Source organism: Stegostoma tigrinum, chromosome 17 (assembly GCF_030684315.1).
Source record: "Stegostoma tigrinum isolate sSteTig4 chromosome 17, sSteTig4.hap1, whole genome shotgun sequence".
Classification (NCBI taxonomy): domain Eukaryota; kingdom Metazoa; phylum Chordata; class Chondrichthyes; order Orectolobiformes; family Stegostomatidae; genus Stegostoma; species Stegostoma tigrinum.
Window position 1 is genome coordinate 9,157,531 of NC_081370.1, and position 13,117 is coordinate 9,170,647.

At 45.6% G+C, this 13,117-nt stretch overlaps 1 protein-coding gene across 3 annotated transcripts in view; it reads right to left on the reverse strand.

Annotated features, from left to right (window-relative positions):
• Positions 1-13,117, reverse strand: part of chid1 (chitinase domain containing 1) — a 132,639-nt gene that overhangs the window by 29,227 nt on the left and 90,295 nt on the right. The gene's annotated exons all lie outside the window — the stretch shown is intronic.

Consider the following 13,117-nt stretch of genomic DNA (forward strand, 5'->3'; position numbering starts at 1 on the left):
TAGTCTCAAGACGACGTGCTACCACAAGCTGTCATTTTTACATGCTGAATATCCTAATCTAATTAAACAATGGATTTAACTCGTCACTGAGTGCTCTGAACAGACTTGTGTGAGGGACTGTAATTTTAGGACTTGCTGAGAAAAATGAAAGGCACTCCTTATATTGCCCGAGATAGTAGGAAATGCCAATGCTGGAGACTCTGAGATAACAAGGTGGCGAGCTGGATGAACATAGCAGGCCAAGTAGCATCAGATGAGCAGGAAAGCTGACGTTTCAGGTTGAGACCCTTCTTCAGAAATGGGAGAGGGGAAGGGGACTCTGAAATAAATAGGGAGAGAGGGGGAGGCAGATAGAAGATGGATTGAGAAGATAAGGTGAAGAGGAGACAGACAGGTCAAAGAGGCGGGGTTGGAGCCAGTAAAGGAGCGTGTAAGTGGGGAGTTAGGGAAGGAATAGGTCAGTCCAGGGAGGACGGGCAGGTCCAGGAGGCAGAATGAGGCGAGTGGGTAAGAGGTGGGGAGGGAGCTTTACAGTGGGAGGACAGGTTAAGGAGGCGGGGAACAAGCTGGGCTGGTTTTGGGATGTGGTAGGGGGACGGGAGATTTGAAGCTTGTGAAGTCCACATCGATACCATTGGGCTGCAGGGCTCCCAAGTGAAATTTGAGGTGCTGTTCCTGCGACTTTTGGGTGGCATCACGGCGGCAATGCAGGAGACCCAGGATGGACATGTCATCCTGCATTAGTTAAAAGCCCCTAACAACAATTCAGACAATCCGAGGGTGCATTGTGGGTGTGCTACATGAAGAGTCTTTACGCTGTATCTAAGCCCATGCTGTCCCTGGGGTTAGGAGGGTTCGACACAAACGCTTGAAAAAATTCTAATCATCCTAACAGGAGTCTTTGAGAAAATTGCAGAACCAGGTTCCATGCAAAAGTCACATGTTTCAGTTCCAGTATAAGCAGCATTTTAACATTGCGACACGATGGTGATCCCATGTTCAAATGGGTGTTATCATTCCTCACAAAGTCGGTTTGTAGAAATTAGAATCACTTTCAGAAATAGGTTTGTTCTGGTAGCTGTAGCTAAAGCTAACTTAAAACTAGGGTAGCATGGTGGCTCACTGATTAGCACTGCTGCCTCAGTGCCAAGGATCTGGGCCTAATTCCACCCTTTGGTGACTGTCTGTGTGGAGTTTGCATATGCTCCATGTGTCTGTGTGGGGTATGTCTGGGTGCTCCGGTTTCCTCCCACAGTCCAAAGATGTACAGGTTAGGTGGATTAGCCATACTAAAATTGCCCAGTGTCCAGAGCTATGCAGGGTATGTGAATTAGCCATGGGAAATCCAGGGTTACAGGTGGAGGGGGATGGCTCTGGGTGGGATGCTCTTTGGAAATTTGGTGTGGATTCAATGGGCCGAATTGCCTGTTACCATGAAGGAGAGACTGATTAAATAGATCAAACAGGCAGCAACCGTTCAGAGAGGGGTGAATTGGTCTGTGGCAGGTTGTGTGGAACATACTCTGCACTGGTCCATAATGTGGACATGGACCAACGTCCTTGGGAAACACACAGCAGCTGCAATATCCCATGGGGTGGTGATCAGCAGCAGCTGCCTGCGTACACCTCACTGGGTTCAGGCTATTGTTATTCCAATTTAGGCGAGAGTTGGGTATGATGGGAGCACGCTCTGAAACTGCCCGGAAAAATCCTCGTAGACCCAGAGCCCTCAAACTCTGTTTACATGCAGTTGCTCAGACCCAAGTAAGACTTCAACCGTGGAACTCCTGAGCAACTAAGAAGCTGACCCCATACACCCCCTCGACCCTGCCTTCCCCCCCAACCCCAGCTGGACCCAACCACTCCTGGCCCCCAACCACAACTTCCTCCCATCACCCCACAGTGCTCGAGTTGACCCCTTGGCCCTCTGCTGCTGGATGCAAACAGGCCCTTACCCACTGACTTACCCCAACCACCTTTGCCACTCCCAGCGGAGCTGATTTCTCCCACACCCGCCACTCAGATGTACCCTAAACATTGCTCCCCTTGTCAGCTTGCTACCTGCCCTGGCACCCTATACCCTCCCTCAATAGGGCATTTAAGCAGAAACCTTGCCTCCCCGTGGGACTGTATGTTTCTGGCCATTGGTGGTGATTGGGGGTCGGGGCGCGCTGGAGTGTATTTAATGTAATGTCGCAGAGGGTTGTTGCTAGGTGATGTAATTTCATCAACTTATGTTTGTATGCTGCACACTGCCAGCAAAATCCTGACTGCTTTAATAGGGACATTAAGAAACATGCAACATCCATTCAATCACAGAGATGATTGCACTGTCTGAGAGAGAAGTGTTCTTAGACATTCACTATTTAATCACGATCCTCATCTCTCAAAGCAGGCGACAGATTAATGGAAGGCAAATTCTCCACTTGTACCAGCCCCTGACACTGTCTCAGTTTGTCACTGAGAAACAAGATGAGATTTACATCAAAACACAAGCTCTCTGTGCAACACATTCTCTCACTCTTCCTCACCCCCATGTCTCATTTCCCCAAGCTTCCCCAACTAGTCTACACGTGCCTATCTCTTTTCAAAAAGAAGTCGCCAGAGAAGCTCAGCAGGTCTGGCGGCATCAGTGGAAAGAAATCAGAGTTAACATTTCAGGTCCAGAACTTGGCCAGAAACGTTAACATCAATTCCTCTCCCCAGATGCTGCTGGACCGATTTTATTTCCCATTTCCAAGTTCTGCAGTTTTTTTTTCAGTTTTCCTTTCACAAATCCTGCTCACCTCACTTCCACAACTGTTGTCTGGCCATAGTCGTTTTAGGCTGGGTTCTGCCTCTTGCCCCAGTACCCATTCCCCCTCAGTTTCTGTGGGCAGATTGACCACAGCACATCACCTCACCAGGTGCAAGGAATTGTCAGCTTGTAGATGCCAGTGTCAGTGGGGCACATGAGGCTGTTGGTTGTTGCCTGGGCTGTGGTCTGGTTACAGTCACCACAAAGACAGTTTCTCCCCAATGCCAGGCTGATTTGACAAGATTTGGCGAGATGAGAGATTGACTATTAACTAGGCAAGATGTGGCATCAACCAGGTGTTGGAAAATACAGTCAAGTGGCATCTCGCCAACATGCCACCTGTGGTAAACATCAACGATGGAGTGAGAATGATCCAGATGGTGATGTAGGCCCTGTCAGACTTCTTGTCTGATTCTCACCACATCTCATCAGGGCCTACACTGCACACAGAGTTCAGTTGCATGGAAAATTACTGACAAACCTAAAAGGGGGGCAGAGGACGTTCAGCGAAGGTCATTGAAATTTCCAGAACAAGTTATTAGACAAGAGATTATAGAAAGGATCAGGAATCTAACTTCAGGCACAGCAGCTAAGGGGACAGCTATGAGAAGGGAGGCAGTCAATACAGGGCTGTGTGTTGCACATAAATGCACATGGCATACAAAACAGGTAAATGAGCTTATGGTGCAAGACTGAAACCAGCAGGAATGTTGTTACTGGTATCACAGAGACATGGCTGCAAGGGAATCAGGACTAGGAACTAAATATCCGAGGATACATGTCCTATGAAAGGACAAGCAGATGAGCAGAGGGAGCTGGATTGCCTTGTTAGTAAGAAATTAAATTAAATCAACAGCAAGGCGTGACAGAGTCAGAAGGTGTAGAGAACGTGTGCATGTAGAGCTGGAGAACTGCAAAAGGAAGATGACCCTGATGAGAGTAAGTCAGGATACAGGGAAGAAAATAAATCAGGGGATTGAAAGACATGCAAGAAAGGCACTCTTACAATAACTATGGAGGACTTCAATTTGCAAGGTGGACTGGGAAAATCAGTTGGTAGTAGACCGCAAGAAAAAGAATTCATGAAATATCTACAAGATTTTTTTGGAGCAGGTTGTGGTATAGCCCGTTAGGGAATAAGCAATTCTGGATTTGGTGATGTGTAATGAGGCAGACTCGATTGGTGAGATTAAGGTGAAGGAACCCCTCAGGGCCAGTAATCACAGTATGATAGAATTCACCCTGCAGTCTGAGGGGGAGGTGGGAGAGCTGGAATCAGATGTAACAATATTAGAATTGAGTAAAGGCAACTACAAAGACACAAAGGAGGAGCTAGCCAAGAGTGGACATTGGACCGCTGGAAAATGAGGCTGGAGAAGTAGTAATGGGTAACAATGAAGTGACAGAGGAACTGAGTAGGTACTTTGCATCAGTTTTCACAGTGGAAGGCAGCAGCAGCGTACCAGAACTTCAAGACAGTCAGGCGGCAGAGATGAATGTAGTGGCCACCATTAAGGAGGTGGTGTTGGTTGTGGGGGGGCGGGTGCAGTTTAAGTGTCTGAAGGCATATATAAATCACCTGCCACCAGATGGACTACATCCAGAGCTGTGAAGGAGATAGCTGAGGAGATTGGGGAGGCATTGGTGGTAATCTGTCAGTAATCACAGGAGTCAGGGAAGCCTGAGGACTGGAAAATGGTGAATGTAATACTCCTGTTTAAGAAGGGAGAAAGGCAAGGCAGGAAATTATGGGCCGGTTAGCCTGACCTCAGTTATTGGTAATATTTTAGAGTTCATTATTAAGGATGAGATTGCAGTGTGCCTGGTAAAATAGGCATGAGCACCATGCTGATTCAGCCCTAACAAAACTGCTCAAATTCTGAGGAAATAATGAACAAATTAGACATAACAGCCAGTGGATATGAATTATTTAAATCTCCAGAAGGCCTCTGACTAGGTGCTATGTAGGAGGCTGCTAAATAAGGTAACATCCTGTGATGCTCGGGGCAAGGGACTGCATGGACAGTGGATTAGCTGACTGGCACAAGGCAGAGAGTGGGGATAAAAGGGCCTTTTTCAGGATGGCAGCCAGTGACTAGTGGAGTTCCATGGGGACCACAACTATGTGTGATATACATTAATGATCTGGACAAAAGAAATGAGGACATTGTTGCTCAGTTTGCTGATGACACAAGGAGAGCTGGAGGGACATGTCATGTTGAGGAAGCAAGGAGGCTGCAGAAGGATTTGGGCAGGCTTGGAGAGCAGGCAAAGAAGTGGCAACTGGAATACAATGAGAGAAAGTGTGAGGAGTTTCTAAATGGGGAAAGGCTTCAGAAATAGGGAGCACAAAGGGACTTTGGGTGTTAGAACTGGATTCTTTTAATGAAAGCAAAGGTTCATCTGGCAGTTAGAAAGGCAAATATAATGTGAGTATTCATTTCAACAGAGCTAGGATACAACAACAGGGATGTACTACTGAAGCTGTACAAGGCTCTGGTCAGACCACATCTGGAATCTGATGAGCAAGTTTGGACCCCGTACCTAAGGATGGATGTGCTGGCCTTTGAGGAGGGTGACAAAAATGAAAGGCTTGACAAATGACAAGAAGTTGAAGATTCTGGGTCTGTATGTGGGAGTTGAGAAGGGTGGAGGGAAGCAACTGTTTGAAAGTTAGAATACCATGAGGCCTGGATAGAGTGGACATGGTGAAGATGTTTCCACGAGTCAGAGAGACGGGGACCTGACAGCACACCCTTGAAGAGGAGGGGGAATTTCTTCAGCCAGAGGGTGGTAAATCTGTGGAACTCATTGTCACAGAGGGCTGTGGTGGCCAATGTATTTAAGACAGAAATAGACAGTAGGTTCTTGACTAGTAAGAGGATCAAGGGTTATGGTGGGGGGGCAGGGGGGAAAGGCAGGAGAATGCGGTTGAGAAAGCTATCAGCCACGATCGAACAGTGGAGCAGACTTGATGGGCTGAATGGCTAATTCTGCTGCTCTGCTTTACAGTCTTATGCTCAGACCTGTAAGAGTGTCCACTTTTGAAAAGCAAGGTCCTGCTGTCCCAAGAGCTGTAGGTCAGAGAGTACATAGCTGACAAGACACAATAACAGAAGCCAGCTCATCCCATATATACGAGACAGGGCAGTGTGTCAGTGTCAGCTCATCATCAGTCAAGGACAGAATCCTTTCCACTTCCATTATTAAAAAGATTAAGATGACCTCAATCAATGTCAACATCCAGCCTCAGACACAAGCTCTGAGGCAAATCTGTGAAATGAAGGACACTGATGTTTGTTAGACTAGAACGAGGCTAGCCAAATACTCAGACCAGAGCGGCTTTTAACGCACGCGGACGCACACAGTGTCTCTCTCTCTCTCTCTCCCTCACACACACACACAATGTCTCTTTCTCTCACACTCAAACAGACACACTCTCAATCTGAGAGAGGAGCCGACAGCAAACCAGAGGAGGAGAAACTATTTTCCTTTCAGTCCTACAGAGATCCTCGGAGTGCCACAGTTCAATAAAAATATGCATTAAGGGCTGAAGCACTCACTTTCTCCTAAGGAGAGTGCTAGTTGTTGGTGCCTCAGTGCCAAGTGCCAGGATTACAAACATCAAAGCAACACTGTCAGAAACCAATAGCAGTGAATGTAGCTAATTATATCTACTGGGGTGCAGAAAGTTGCAAGGGAGCAAATAATATTTGGCATTCATTGCAAGAGGATTTTTGCCCAGGGAAGGACGATTTACTGCAGCTGTAGTGACTTTGGTGGGGCCACTCCCAGGGTAGTGTGTGCAGTTTTGGTCTCCTTACCTAAGGAAGGAGACATTTCCCATACAGGGAGTGCAGCAGAGGTCCACCAGTCTATTGCCTGGGATAACAGGTCAGCAAGGAGAAATCAGGTCAACTGGGGGATGTATTCTCTGGAAAATGAAAAGGGTTCACATTAAGACACAAAGTTCCAGCAGGGTTGAACAGACTGGATGGATGCAGACCAGATCAATGGGTCATGCTCTCAGGAAACAGGGTAAGCCAGTTAGGACTGAGATGAGGAGAAATGTTTTCAATCAGACAACAGCAAACACCATGTAGAATTCTCTCCCACAGACAGCAGGGGAGGCTGGGTCACTGAATACATTTAAGAAATAAATAGATTCTGGAGGCTAAAGATGTCGAGGATTCTGGGGAGAGAACAGGAGAATGGTGTTGAGATAGAGGATCAGCTGTGACTGTGTGGAATGCTCAATGGGCTGAATGGCCTACTCCTATTCTTATGTTCTGTTTTTCAAGCCCACATCTGCCTTGTGGCGCACATTTCACGCTTATAAAATGAGGGCTAACATATTGGTGGATATGTACAGAGTCCAAAATAGCCAAAAACTTAAAGGGTCAAACGTGGCTCTGCACACTCTCCTCTGAGAGTGGACAATGAAGAGAAATGTCGCTCAAGGGAGGGTTGGGGAACATCAAAATGGAGGAGTAAGCAAACAAGGGATATATTGAGAAGACCAGATGAAGCACGCTGGGAGAAGGGACTGTGCTGGGCAGAAAGATTAGCATCAGGCTATTAGACCAACTGGTCTCACTGTGCTGGGAGCTTCATGTAGGCAAGCGTCACCCTGACAGAAACACTGAGAAAAGGCAGTGGGCAGTGAGAATTTCAGAAAACACCCATCGTAAACTTATACAGCTACAGGCAGACAGAGCATACCATAATGACAGCTAGATAACAGAAACCACGCAGCAAGACAGACAGAATATACACTATTCAATAATACAGTCAGATACATATAGCACACAGCAAGACAGACAGTACACACAATCAGCTACACAAACCACATAGCAAGACAAAAATGCACATTACTCAAAAATAGTTGGCTAACACACAGCACCAAGTTAGATCATTGTCGCAGTACAGCACTCAGACAATGTACACTGTAGGGAGTCAGATACAATGCAGCATATAATCAGCTAACAGGCATCTCCAGGCTACACTTATCTGTTAGAATGTTGTGGCAGAGTTGCTGTGCTTAGCAATGTGATTGTGAATTACAGTCAGTCAGTTTATTCAATAAATCTGTGGAAAAGATTAGTAGTAGTAATGATCACCAAGCTCTCACTGATTTACTTTAGCACTGGAGATAGTCATTTGGCCCAACGCATTCTCACTGGCTCTCCAAATCAGCAAATCCCATCCTCTCCCTGTAATCCTGCCCAATCTACCTTTGTAGACAATTCCTTTTGAAATGCTTCAAATAACTTTGCCTCCATCACTCTCCCAGGTAGTGCTGTCCATTCTATACCCACTCTCTCTGCAAAAAGCATTTTCCCCCATTTCCTTTCAGATCGCGATCCAATCCATTATCTACCCTTTATGGGTGGAAACCGCTTAACCACTGCTAATCACTAATTGTCCCCATTAACAGTTATTCACATTCCCAGCCTGATCATTATCCACTCCTTTGTCTCTCTAACTGTACTTCTCTCTTTTTGGGCTCTATCCCCAACATAATTTTCTGCAGAAGATAGGGAGGGGTGAGGAGTAAACAAACATTTTTCGAGCTATCAATTCTGAGTAAGGGTCACTGGACCTGAAACATTAACCCTGATTTCTCTGGACAGATGCTGCCAGACCTGAGCTTTTCCAGCAATTTGTGTGTGTTTCGGATATACAACGTCCACAGCTCTTTCATTTTATCGAGCTATAGTTCCCCCTGGCTTTTTGGTTCCACTCCATTTCACTCCACTCTGCTCCCCCCAGCCCCAAGGTTACAAAACGTAGACCGAAAATATCTGTTCTTGTAATTTTTGATTAATGGCAATACCTCAAAGTCACGTACTAACTATAATCTTATTACATGATCTGGTGGCACCTTCCAATTTCTAAACCAAGGTATAATAATGATGAAACAGTGGCATCCTGGTTTGTGTCCCTGAACTAGACATTGACAACCCCAGGCTAATGTTCTGGGGACGTGGATTCAAATCCAAACCACGACAGATGGTGAAATTTAAGCTCCATAAATATCGGAAATTATAACACTGCTGCCTCAGTGCCAGGGACCCTGGTTCGATCCCATCCTTGGGTGACACCATGTGGAGTTTGCATATTCTCCGTGTCTGTGTGGGTTTCCTCTAGGGGTTTTGGTTTCCTCCCACAGTTCAGAGATGTGCAGTTTATGTGGGTTGTACACTAAATTGCCTAGGTGTTCAACGTGGTGTCAGTTTGGTGGATTACAGGGGGATGGGTCTGGGTGGGATGCTCTGGGGGGTTGGTGTGGACTTGTTGGGCCGGAGGGCCTGTCTCCACACTGTACGGAGTCTATGATTCTTTGAATACCAAGCATGTAGAATTTGTAAAAACCTGTCGCTCTCATTCACATCCTTCTATTAACTGTGTCCCAGTGTGGTTCCAAAGCAAAAGCATTAAGTTGACTTCTCACTACCCACTGGAATAGCCTGGAGAGCCAACCAGTTCAAAGATAGGGATGGCCAACAAATAGGAGGCTTACCAAGCATACTCAAATCCCATACAAGAATTAAAACTCCTCTCACTAACTTCTTCCACCATCTTTGTATTGTGTACTCTTCATCACAAATATTGCTCCCAGCAACACTTTAATATTTGTGAAGTCCAACTATTTGAATTATGTATTTAAAAAAACAACAAGCAACCGTTTCTCTCTCAGATCCCCATTCTTTAATGCCACTAATACCCGTCCAGCTCTGTTCAGAAACATCAGAGTTTTGTTTAGGACTCAATGAAATCCTACCTGGGTAATCTGCTGATTCACTGATTTTCTCAAATGTTGACTGCCTTATGATACTGCAGTCAAGTTTCTTTACGCTTTGACAAAAGGTTTGCTCAACAGCAATAAGTAACTTGCAGGAGACAAGATCTGTGCTTACTACTCCAGTTACTGTACATAGAAGTATACCTCCCTTCAGTAGCCTTTGTGTTTTCAACGTCAAACATAAAGCATGCATGAAATTTATATGACCTAACTTTGTTTCAAATATCATTACTCAGTGAATCAAGGTGACACTCTAAACCAATCTCTCACACCACAAGTAGTCTCTAACACTGCACAAAGTCACTGATTTAAAAAAAAAAATCACAGGATTAAAACTGTCTGACTGGTAAAATGTGTTTGAATTTATTATTTCCTTTATTCTCCCCATCTTTCTGTGTCTTTTGTCAGAGGACCCTACATTCCTGTTTTGGACAGCTCAATTCATGACCATCAGCTCCTTCAGCAATTCTGGGTTTCCTGTTACATTTCTGTCCTTTGCTGCATTAGCCAGATCTGACCTGTATCCTTCTCGTTCTGCTCATCTCTCAGCTCTCTTACATTGATGCCAGCACCCAGGGTCTTCACCATTTCAAAATCTGACAAGCATCGATCCACTGTGCCAGTGCACCTTGTTTGCTTGATGAATGTTAAGGGAGGAACGATTATTTCCCAAACCCGATTCCCCACCCCGCCATTTCAGTGTTTAATGCCGTAAATAAAGTATAACAGTGATGCTTCACGGCATTCACTTCTATTAGTTAGTGGTTCAAGGAGGAAGCTCATCACCACTTTCTCAAAAGCAACCCGGTACAGATAACAAATACTGACCCAACCAGCAACACCCTAATCCCACTAATGAATAAATAATAGAAAAGTTAGTGTTGCTACACTGATTATGTGGATCTACCAAAATATTTGTTAAATTGGCACAATCCTGCTCACATAGATGCCGGTTAATAGATTGTTTGGTGTGTATTTACAAAGTTACACATGGTAAGTATTCATTTCCTAACACAACGGCTACACATTTCAGAGTGTACAACCTGCAGTTGCTGGAGAATCTGAGATAACAAGGTGGCGAGCTGGATGAACACAGCAGGCCAAGCAGCAGGAAAGCTGACATTTCGGGCCTAGACCCATTTCTGAAGAAGGGTCTAGGCCAGAAACATCAGTCTTCCTGCTCCTCTGATGCCGCTTGTCCTGCTGCGTTCATCCAGCTCTACACCTGGTTATCTACAGGTTTAAGTCTGGAGCCTATGCGAGTGACTACCACCTGCTTACAGTTCATACACACTTAAAACACGCCACAGAAGAATCATCCTTTGAGTGCAAAAACTTATAGACTGTGTATAATTGCAGTGGGGCTGCTCAAATCTTCTATTCTAAACCTTTAATAGTAAACTTCCATTATGCTACTGGGCAAAGGCTTTATACTATGGATTAATAATACCATATCCATCACAATGCAGTACAGGCTGGGTGCCATAGAAGCAGCCTGCATGATGATCTTACTCAATGTTCTCAGTGAATGTATGTTACAGCAAAGTCAAATTCAATGAGACGAGCTTAATGAACAGGATACCCAATCAACCGCTCCGACAACAGCAAGGAGCCGTCACGGGTCCTCATTGTCCACGGGTATAGTGCTGGAAGATTGGAGACAGGCAAACGTCATTCCCTTGTTCAAAACAGAGTCGGGAGAACCCTGGAAATTACAGCCAGTTAGTGTTAAGTCAGTGGTGGGCAAATTATTGGAAAGGGCCCCGAGAGAGAGGATTGATGCTCACTTGGAAAGGCGCAGTTTGATTCGTGACAGTCAGCATGGATTTGTGAGGGGTAGAATGTGCCTCACAGACCTTACTGAATTCTTTGAAGAGGTGACCAAGCACGTGGATGAAGGTGGAGCAGTGGATGTGGTATACATGGATTTAAGTAAGGTGTTTGATTAGGTTCCCCATGGCAGGGTCATGCAGAAGGCAAGGGATACGTGGAAATGTGGCAGATTGGATTCAGAATTGGCTGACCCTCAGAAGACAAGGGTAGTAGTGGACGGAAAATACTCAGTGCTCAGTTATGAGTGGCGTACCACAAGGATCTGGTCTGGGTTCTCTTCTGTTTGTGATCGTTGTAAATGCTTTGGATGATGGAGTGGAAGGATGGAGTGGAAGGATGGATTAGCAAGTTCTCGGATGATACGAAGGTGGGCTGCACTGTGGACAGTGCAGAGGACTGTTCTGGGTTACAAAGGGACATTGATACGATGCAGAGCTGGCCTGAGAAGTGGCAGATGGAGTTCAAAGCGTGAGGTGACTCATTTTGGAAGGACAAACTTGAAAGCAGAATACAGGGTTAACGGAAAGATTCTTGGCAGTGTGGAGGAGCAAAGGGATCTTGGGGTTCATGTTCACAGTTCTCTGAAAGGTGCCATCCAGGTGGCTAGAGATGTTAAGGCGGCTTATGGTGTGTTAACTTTCATTAGAGGGATTGAGTTTAAAAGCCAGGAACCTATGCTCCAGCTATACAAAAGCCTGGTTTGGCCGCATCTGGAGTAGTGTGTCCAGTTCTGGTCACCTCATTACAGGAAAGATGCGGAAGCGTTGAAAAAGGTGCACAGGACATCTTCCAGGATGTTGCCTGGAATGGAGGGAAGTTTGAGAGCGCTAGGGCTTTTCTCTTCAGAACGATGAAGGATGAGAGATGACTTGGTAGAGGTATAGAAAATGATCAGAGGTATAGATAGAGTGCACAGCCAGAGACATTTTCCTAGGGTGGAGTTAGCTATTATGAGGGGGCACAGTTTTAAAGTGAGTGGAGGTAGATATAGTGGAGACAGAGGTAGGTTCTTTGCTCAGGGTGGTCAGGGCGTGGAACGCATTGCTGGAGAGGGTTGTGGAGTCGGCCTCAATAGGAGCATTTAAACAGCTCTTAGATAGGCATATGGACGATAGTACAAGGTAGGGGTGGAGGTTAGAAGGACCTCAAGAATAGGGTAAAAGTTTGGCACAACAGGGTGGGCCGAAGGACCTGTACTGTTCTATGTTCTATGGAGCTGGTCATAGAGTTTTAGATGGTCACCCTGCTATAAGGAGGGCGTCATTAAACTGGAAAGGGTGCAAAAAAGACTTACCAGAACGTTAGTGGGGCCGGGAATCTTAGCTATAAAGAAAGGCTGGAAAGGACTAGGAAGTTGAGGGGTGTCCTTTAACAGGTTTATAAAATCATGAAAGGCTTAGATAGGGTGAATAGCAAAGGTCTTTTCCATAGTGTAAGTGTGTCCAAAACTAGAGGGCACAGGTTTAAGGTGAGAGGGGAAAGACTTAAAAGGGACACGAGGGGCAATGTTTTCACAAAGAGAGTGGTGAGTATATGGAATGAACTGCCAGAGAAAGCAGTGGAGGTGGGTACAGTTACAACATTTAAAAGACATTTGGAAAGGTATGTGACTAGGAAATGTTTAGAGGGTTATAGGCTAAATGCAGGCAAATGGGACTAGTTCAGTTTAGGAAACCTTGTCA